This window comes from Xenia sp. Carnegie-2017, unplaced genomic scaffold (assembly GCF_021976095.1).
Source record: "Xenia sp. Carnegie-2017 unplaced genomic scaffold, XeniaSp_v1 HiC_scaffold_23, whole genome shotgun sequence".
NCBI classification, from domain to species: domain Eukaryota; kingdom Metazoa; phylum Cnidaria; class Anthozoa; order Malacalcyonacea; family Xeniidae; genus Xenia; species Xenia sp. Carnegie-2017.
The window spans coordinates 11,946,272-11,956,037 of record NW_025813486.1 but is presented as its reverse complement, the minus strand read 5'-3'; the positions used below and the strand labels follow the sequence as shown (position 1 = coordinate 11,956,037).

Below are 9,766 nucleotides of genomic sequence, written 5' to 3'. Positions count from 1 at the left end.
ATCTTTATACCTAACTGTGTATTTCCATAGTTCAAAGTTTACTAAGACTTTGATGGACTTTTATGTTTACATATAAATTTTTTATGTTATTAGCACCATGATTGAAAAATTATTTACGTTTTTTTCGCATTTAGAAGTGTAAGCGCGAAAAACACTAACAAAGGAATATTAAAAACAAATGCTTTTTGAAATAAATAAGAAAACAGAAGATATATTTAAAGTAAAAATAATTATAGTAAAAAATTCTCTTAACAATTCTCACAGCAATTCGTTTTAAAATATTAAATTAATTAAGTAGCAGTTGGATCATCTCAGCATGACTGCAAAATGACATCGCTTCGATGCATTTAAGTTATAAAGAATTGTTGTGTGATTGATTATTTCATGATCACTGGTAACGGCCACATCTCAATTTCCTTCGTCAAAGAAATTTCTCAAGAAACGTTGTATTCTGTTAAAAAGTGAATGTCTCATGGAATTTAAGAGATAAATTTTTGGAAATTTCCTGGCAAAGTACGTATATGATTGTAAATTAAAGTTGATGCATAAACATACGTCCTTTAACGCAATCTGTTGATGAATTTTAGCGAATCTTGTGTAGTGTACAGCTAAAATTGATAATTAAAAAGCTTTGGTTTAAGATGCATATTAATTTTGAGTTGAGTCTTGTGGGCTAATGATTGTTACAAGTTTTATTTGTTAAGGTATTTTAAGAGGGTTTGAAAATCATGCGCGTGCTTTGCATGCACGTTTATAACTGCATTAAGATTACCTTAACAGATCTATAAATAAATTACTAGTTTTCTCAATAAACTTTTTGAGGCATTTTATTTTACTACCACATTAAAAATATGTTTTGCATAACAAGATCCTTTAATATGTTCATTTTCACTATAAACCTCGTAAAAAGAATTCGAAACAACTGAAATTCCTAAAATACTGCTCTATCAATGGAGCAATAAATTCTGTGATATCAGACTTACAAAATGAAAAAAACGTACTGAAGATTCTGGGTAACGTTTTTCGTAATGCTGCAATTGGAGCAATAGCAGGAGTAACAGGAGGTGCAGTTAGTGGTGCATCATCCGAAATGACGTCCATGCTTGAAGGTGACACAGCACAACAAGTTTCTAATGCAACCAGCAAAGCCACAAAAAGCGTCACTGCTGCTGGAGCAAAATCTACATTAAATGTAACCTGCAATGTCACTGAGGAGCACCTAATTAGTTCGGTTGAAAATCAAAAAGTAACAACTCACGCTGAGAAAGAACTTCGTAGTTTTACTAAAAGCGCCTTTAAAGCTGCGAGTTCTATTTCACAGAAAGCATTAAACAACGAGCCATGTCAATTAAGTAATACAGCTGAAGCTGAAGAAAATGAGGATCAAGATCAGGAAGACGGCGAAGAAGTCGATGGAAGAATGCCTAGTTATGGAAAACTGCAACAAACTCCAACCAAGTTCATGGCTGAAAAAGATTTAAAAGGCACTGATGACTTTCAAAATGCTGATATTTCTGAGGACGCGAAGAGTGAAGACTTTTTAGGTCAGGACAATGCAAAAGATAATTGTGAAGTATCAATGGAAATGCATCCAGAAATATATCAAAATATTTTCATGACACTGTTTGAAGAATATTTAAGCCAAGATGAAGACAAGAACCAATTCAAAAAACTATAAAATACATATCCAAAGGAGCCTGGCTCTCAAAAATGATCGTAACCTATTATTTACAAGGAGAAAAACACACAGAAGAGGTAGAAGGTGACGTATCAAGAGTGGATATTCTTGAAACTGCAACAGATATCAAAGTAAGATTTCAAGTTCGGCGCCCAGTTTATGGCGACGTTATGAAGTATGATCGTTTTCGAAAAGAGTGGATAGAGCCGTATAAGCCACATGTTTTCCAATACAAAAAACCAACTGATCGCACGTTTACTCTTAGTGGAAATCTTTGGTATGAGGCAGTCATGTAAGTTAGGGATGAATACCATGAGGAAACCAACGAAATGCACTAAACTAATTTATAAACTATTTGTTTTTTGCTAATTGCACAATAGTGACATCTATCATCGCATTTCAATCGGATCTTCTTCAGTTGACTTATACTTTAATAATTTTAACATTCAAGACGTAAATATTGATTAATTACTACAATTTTAGACTTACTATTGGTTCAACATTGAAGTTCAATGTTTTGAGCATTAAATGAAATGTACAATAAAAGCAATGTATCTATTTTGCTTCTAAAGTGCTAGTAGTAACTTAGAATGTCGTTTTATAGTTATTATACTCAATTAACACAAAACAGTGTAAATGAACTAAAATTTGCTTTTTACTATTTAAATATTTAAATATAACATTGATAATTGTTATGGGGATGTAACCTCCCCCCAACCCGCAACACGTTTGCAAAATTGCATGGTTACCAAATCAGTGGAACTTTGACTCGAATGATGTTAACTGAGATTACTCATAAGGGAGTCTATAGCCAAACTTTTATGTGAAACTTGTGGGAGTTTTGTTAATTGTAGCTATTTTCTTGGATTGATTACGATGCCAAATATTGATATCTATGCTGCAATAACTACATGTTTATTATTGATTTGTTATAATAAATGTTTCACATATTGTTATGTAAATTTCATTTAAATCTTTCATGAAAGCAAACTTACAAAACATGTTGGGTGATTCCGGAATATTCAAACATGTCATATATTACATGTACTGTTTGGCTTTATTAAAGAAGAGACGCAAAAAAATTAAACATGGCAAAATACTGGTGGAATATGTTATTCATTGTGCAAGAATACATTCATTTCAAGGGCAAAGCACCATGGTAATTACTGATATTTCAACTCCCATCAGAAAGAAGAAAAATTTTTTATGATGTATATACTATATATATACTTGCGAAATCTACACATGTCATTTAATTTTACGTGTGTGGAATTTTAATGTGAAAATAATTTAAAAAAAATCATTTCTAATATTTTGCTATCACGCACATCTTTTTCATTGCAACAATAGGAGATATTTTCGCACATCGATGTTTAGAAATTTTAAAAATTAAAAATCTCAGCATGACTGTAAGAATTAAGCATATAGATTACTCCGTTTGAGCTTTGTTAAACTGTAGTGTGATATATTAAAGAATTATTTGATGAGTTTAAGCAGAAGCAAAGCTGAGGCGCATAACATTAACCGAGGTCTGCATAGCTCTTGATACCATGCGAAAGACGAATTTGATAATTGCTTTGCTATTCCCCTCAACTAACTGAAATATTATTAAAACAGGTCAATGTAAAACATTTTGAAATATTCCCTAAGTTGTCCTTGTCAAACAGGTTTTGTGCTTAGCCACTGCGTATGCGTAGCTCAGCACTGTGTTACAATGAATAGGTGTACGTGTGATTGTCGTTATCCTCGAGGATATTCGAAGCACATCGTTTTGTAAAGTTCATCGCCTGTCGATTGTGCAAAAAATATCGCTACTTCTTTTGATATTGCTAAACAAGTAAAGCAACTTCTCATTTCAATCTGCCGATTGACCCAGAGCGAGTTTTTCATGAGAAAAACTTAGTTAGGGGTGCTAAACCTAATTATATGGAATTTTACCATTTAGTAATTAAGCTTGCAACTTGTGCTTTCTGATCAAAAGTTTACGGTAAAATTGTATTGTACGTAACGTCAACCAGATATTGCAAATAAGCCATTACATGTCATATTACAAATGTGATACGTTTGCTATGTGAAAACTGTGAAGCGTCCGTCCATGTTCAAAGATCAAGCAGAAGTTACATGCAATCAGCACAGAGTCGGCAGTGGCATAATCCTATAAAAAAGTTCTTATTTTGAGAAATGTTAATCAAAATATCGCAAACTTTTAAATTGACTTGTACGATATTGCCTGTGCCATCTACTCAAGCGTAACGAAACACCAGTTCGACTCATCGATTGCACTGACGAATAATCTTACTTTTTATAAACTTCACACAGATACCGTTTCAAGTATACAGTGTCGGTCATCTTACTTCCTGTTTACATTCTTTGTTTCCCAAAACTCGTGTGTTGCCGCAGCAACAACAGTTAAATATTTCAATTGGATTCAAACGATACGTAAAAGTCGCTTGGCCTAATAGAATAAAGATTTTCCGTTGATAATGACACTTCAAATGTAGGAGACATTGTAAGTGTCTTTTTCTTTGTCATTCTGTTTAATAATGAATAGCATGTCTGGTTATATTGCATGTGATGAGATTACTAGAGTCATATTATTAAATTCTGTAAAATTTGCATGATAGATACATGGTTTTGTTTTGCAATCAAACAGGGCGACTATGAACACGTTGCCCGGAACTATGGTACTGGTTTTTACGATGACATTGCACAAATTTTCATCTTATTAAGAGCGTGATGTCGTTAGTGTCAATGAGAATGTAAAATATTGTTTCGCTTCTGCAGTGATGGTTTGATCGTGATTCGCATTATTCTTTGATCTACATAGTTTATAATAAATGATTTAAGTAGTTAGTTCCATCAATTTCCTGCAGGGCTTCTTAGGCAGCTATTTAGGGAGAGCTGTATGGAGTTAGGAAGGGGACAAAATTAAATAACAAATCTTAAAGGCGTTTCATATCTTCGCATCGATGTTTCATGTCTTCGCCACGATTTTTTAATCTTTGACTCGTGCAAAGCCGAGTTCTTTTCGTCGACTCGTGTATCAATTCGTCGACTCGTGTTTCAATTCGTCGACTCGTGTTTCAATTCGTCGACTTGAACGATGGCTTGAACCTTACGGTATGCAAATGCCAGCGGTTATTTTTTGTAGATACTTCGTGATTTGGAGAGTTTGGATGCATATAAAATTATGACATCTCGAACAAAATAGCGGAAAATCCAGTTGTTCGCGTTGTGTCTGTATTAAAAGAGGCATTTGAACGGATTCAGAATCATTGCCCTTCAACAGCAAGCACAACAAATACTTCCAAAATCAATGGTGCATTGGCATCAACATCGTCGGATTCTCGAGAAAGTTTTAATGAAGCTGTACAACGCGATTTTAGGTAAGTGGTTATTAACAATAACAACTTATTATTTCTATTGAATAACCTAACAAAGAATAAAAGACAATTTGCGTGAGAAATATTGCTAGTTTGGACAACTGGCTTTGGTGGTAGGGGCAAAGCCCACCGTAAAAGAGTGGCTTTGTCAACCGAAACTTATCAATGCCACTCAAAATACGATTACTCAAATGCTACATTTGGTCAATCTTGACTTACGGCTGTGAAGCCTGGACTCTAACTGCTGACCTGGAGAAAAACTTAGAAGCAGCAGAAATGTGGTTTTTGAGAAGGATGTTGAAAGTGTCATTTATTGATCACGTCTCAAATGAAGAGGTTATGAGAAGAGCCGGTGTGAAGAGAGAACTACTCTCCGTAATAATCGAGAGACAACTTCGTTTTCTTGGCCACGTAGTTCGGAAGGAAGGCCTGGAATGTGTTGCGCTGCAAGGAAAAATCGAAGGGAAAAGAGCACGAGGCCGTCAACGCATAACGTATTTGGACAGAGTTAAGAAAGTTACCGGAATCGCCAACACTGCAGAAATCTTTGCCTGTGCTCGTAACCGTCAACGTTGGAGAGACATGGTAGCCCAAGCATGCATCATGCATGGCACCTGAACAGAACAGAACAGAAAAGAGTGGCATACCCAGCTGGATAATTGGGGGTGAATGCAATATTTGCATGTTCATGTTCTACTGTAATAAATTCATTTGAAATCAATTTTCTTTTGCGGATGATAACATGCTTAAATGAATACTTCCCCCCTCCAAATCATCAAGCCTAGATACACCACTACTGCAATAAAACAGGAAAAAGCACTAGATATGTACACATACACCTTCATTTATTATTTTAAAAGTGTTGTATTTCAAGGCTGACAAAATTTATAAACTTTCTTGAACATAAATGCTAAAATCTTTGTCTTCCAAGGCGAATGTAGTTTTTTATCAAATGTATTTTGTCATCTCATTTGTGCATAGTATCTTGCTTTCTTTTAGCAAAGCTTTCCCAGTCTTGGTGGTGGGGCTTTGCGGCAACACCTTAACCTTTGACCTGCTAAAAGGCAAAATCTAGTCATCATTTATGAAAAAAATCTTGGACTTATGACTTTTGCCTTTTAGCTGAAAGTAATCAAAGCAGAACTCCATCTTTACAACAACTATCTACATTAAAAAAAGCTGGTTTGTGGGAGAAACGAGTTATTTTTCCAGACAAGAACGCAGGATTTGTCGTATTGAAGTCAGTCATTAAAACTGAATTGCCTAAATTGAAATCACAAGATGAGGCGTTTGAATTTATGCGTGGAGAAGGTGGTGGATATTCACGGCCTCTTTGCCTGATTCTTATCCCATCAGATGGATACATTGTCCCATACATTAAGGATATGGTTGGTTCCAATACCACAATTTACATCTGCCCAATTAAAGAGCCATTGCCTGTTGAAAAAGCTCCAGTGCCCATCAGTCCAACTATCCCTTTAACTGTATGTACAAGATGCAATAAAAAACTTCCAATATTTGCCTTGCGTCAACATTCCAAACATTGTTGCTTTATATTAATTGAAGGTGAGACTACTGAAGATGAGGCTATTTCAAAAGAAGATGGCAAAGAAGTTGATGATGAAGTTACAGAGCTGAATGTTCCAAGCCAATCAGAAATTAGAAAAAAGCATGAACTTGAAGATCATAATAGGCCATGCACTTCTTCACAAAGCTGGTTAACAGAACTAATGAAAATATAGTAATCTTTTTCAACAGATAACTTTATCTAGGTTTTGTGCAACAGGCCCCAGACTATTAATGCCTTGTTCATTGTATTGTTAATAAACAGTTACTTTCAAATGTTTGTCTGCTGTTTAAAATTAATGTCACAAAACTTAAATTTCTACAGCTAACATTTTTTGTTTAATTAAGATGATCAATTATGAGTTTAACAGTTGGGATGATTATTGCCAGCTTGTGATTGAAGAATATTCTGAATAAAATTTATTGTGTTCAAATACATGTCTTGTCCATGTGATGATGATAATGCCGAAGGATCAACAATATTCCGAAAACTTTCCAATTGCCGGTCATTTAATGGGCAGGTTGTAGGTGGGACTTCTACGTAGCTTTCACAAGATATTTCACCACTGTATGTTTGACAAGGTAAAGGTCCCTCAAAATCTACACCATACATGTTTATGTTGGTTTGTTCGAACATTAGATTGTGGTTAATATTAAGTTGACTCAAACCATACACCCAAATCTGATTTGGAGTAATGTTGGATTCAGTTCATAATGGGTGATTATCATAGCCATTTCTAAAAAGATCAAGATGCCAATTAATTCTGAGAACAAAAACATAATGTAAACAAAAAATATGTAACTCATTATCCAGCTCCAAATGCCCATTTTCCTCAAGATACCAAAAGACATAATACAAAATAAATAAAGAACCATGAAAGAGTTTTCAATAGCTTTCAATACATTGATTGTGGCAGCTTTTATCGGCAATAAAACTACAACGATTAGGGCCCCTATCTGGATTGGCGAGCATGTACCACGCAACATCAATATTTTCTACTCCTTGATCACCCCTAACTCTTTCTGGGAGGCCAAAGTTATTAACAGCTTCAATAAAAAGGTTATACACAGTACTGGCTTTATTGTTTGTATTCGCTTTTAAATACATAATACGCCTTTAGTAGCCATCAATGCACCCATGAACAACAAACCACCATCTTATTAATTTATGGTTGCCATCCAGGTGCCATAAGAAAAATGGCCCAGGAATATAGTACTTCCTTCGGTTAACTAGCCTAAGTTGCATTGATCTTAATAAAATGCCATCTGGGTCAATTCTCCACAGAGATGATCTCGTTTTTTCCATTGCAATTGTACACCTCTTGCCATAAGAAATCCCTTCATTCTACGAATGCCATAATTAGGAAATTCTCTATAGATTTCTGAAACCATTTTATTAAGGTCATCGCTTGGAATATCAGTGTATTTGGGGACCTCTTCTTTCAAACCAAATTCTTTAATTCTCCGACTTATTGTTTTGTTCCAGATGTCATAATTTTATATGCATCCAAACTTTCCAAATCACGAAGTATCGTCAAAAAATAACCGCTGGCATCTGCATACCGTAAGGTTCAAGTCGTCGTTCAAGTCGACGAACTGAAACACGAGTCGACGAATTGAAACACGAGTCGACGAATTGAAACACGAGTCGACGAAAAGAACTCGGCTTTGCACGAGTCAAAGATTAAAAAATCGTGGCGAAGACATGAAACATCGATGCGAAGATATGAAACGCCTTTAAGATTTGTTATTTAATTTTTTCCCCTTCCTAACTCCATACAGCTGCTCATTTTGTCTCACAAGGCGAGGCTTGTTGCTGTTTGTGTATTCAATGTGACTGAATATTTAATCAGCAGGCTGAACTGCGATACTAGATCGCGCTCGGAGCTTTAAACGAGGCGCCATACACAATAAATTTTTGGTTGCTATGAGTGAAATCTATGGCAAATGTTTTGGTCTTTGCAAATCCGAGAAAAATCATCGAAAACGATAATTTTTCGCGACATGCTAAGTGGCATGTAACAATTATGGACGATGGCACTAATAAGATAAGAAAAATGTAACAAAAATATGACTGCATCCATTTTAACCATCGTACCTGACTTTTTTGTCTTTACTACTTTTAAATAACAGCACACCTTCCGTTTCCTTTTTTTTTGCTCATGGAAAATATTCATGTGGTTTTCAATATCTTCTTCGATGTTGCTTTGCGTTCACATGTTCAGGTTTGACCTTGGCTTTACAAAAAATTTTGCAGGTCATACTTTTAAATATTGGCTGTGCAAAGTCGCATAATGTGTCGAATTATCGTCTTTGAATTGTAAACTGACATAAAATGCTGATATTTAGACAAGCACTGATGGATTTGATTTCCTCTTCATTATTTTCAGTAACTACACACAAAATCACACCTCATTAGCCTCCAAATTTGCTAAAATTTAAAAAACAAACGCAATTGGGTTTTTGTTAGCAAAGAATAAAATTGATTATGATATTGAACAGCTCAGTTGTTTACACGGAGATCCGTGCAGTAGCGGATCTAGGGGTAGTCACAGCGAGCAGCAGCGAGCAAAATAAATTAAAGCTTCTTAATTTTAAAATCAAAGCACTTTCAGAAAAGCACTATTGGTTTTGAATTTCTAAGGAATATAATTTCCTAAATGGACTTGTCTCTGAGGGGCTCTGAAATATAAATATATTCCAAAGTGTGCAGCAGTAATATTTTTGACTAAACAAAGATCATGATAATCACATGATAAGCGACTTCTATAGCAATAAAAAATTTCTGCAAATTACTACAAATGCAACTTTGCCGCTCTAACTACTTAATTGTTTTTTTGTTGAGTTTTCACTCAATATAAACCTTTAGGTGGATGCTCTCCCGCAAACGTTAAACGTAGTCGTCTTAATTCTGGATTGTAATTTTGAATATTTTGGTGGAACATCAATCATATGTAGCTACTTGTTGCAGCCCACTCTTGGACAAATTGTACCCTAGTTTAATCTTTTCACTCGAGTATTTTTACAGCGGATTGGAAAGAGAGCAGTCCCATCATTCATTGTCTTGTCTACATCACTGCTCATTGAAAGGTTATTTTAACTATCGTTTTCGCACAATCTGTACGAAGTGCTGATTCAC

The 9,766-nt window shown here is 35.0% G+C and overlaps 1 protein-coding gene across 1 annotated transcript in view; it reads left to right on the top strand.

Annotated features, from left to right (window-relative positions):
• The first annotated feature begins 4,057 nt into the window (after nt 1-4,057).
• The window catches only part of LOC124448302 (helicase with zinc finger domain 2-like), a 48,177-nt gene continuing 42,468 nt past the window's right edge, over nt 4,058-9,766 (top strand). Inside the window, 1 exon segment of the mRNA XM_046999315.1 lies at nt 4,058-4,187. The gene's annotated coding sequence lies outside the window, so the exon portion shown is untranslated.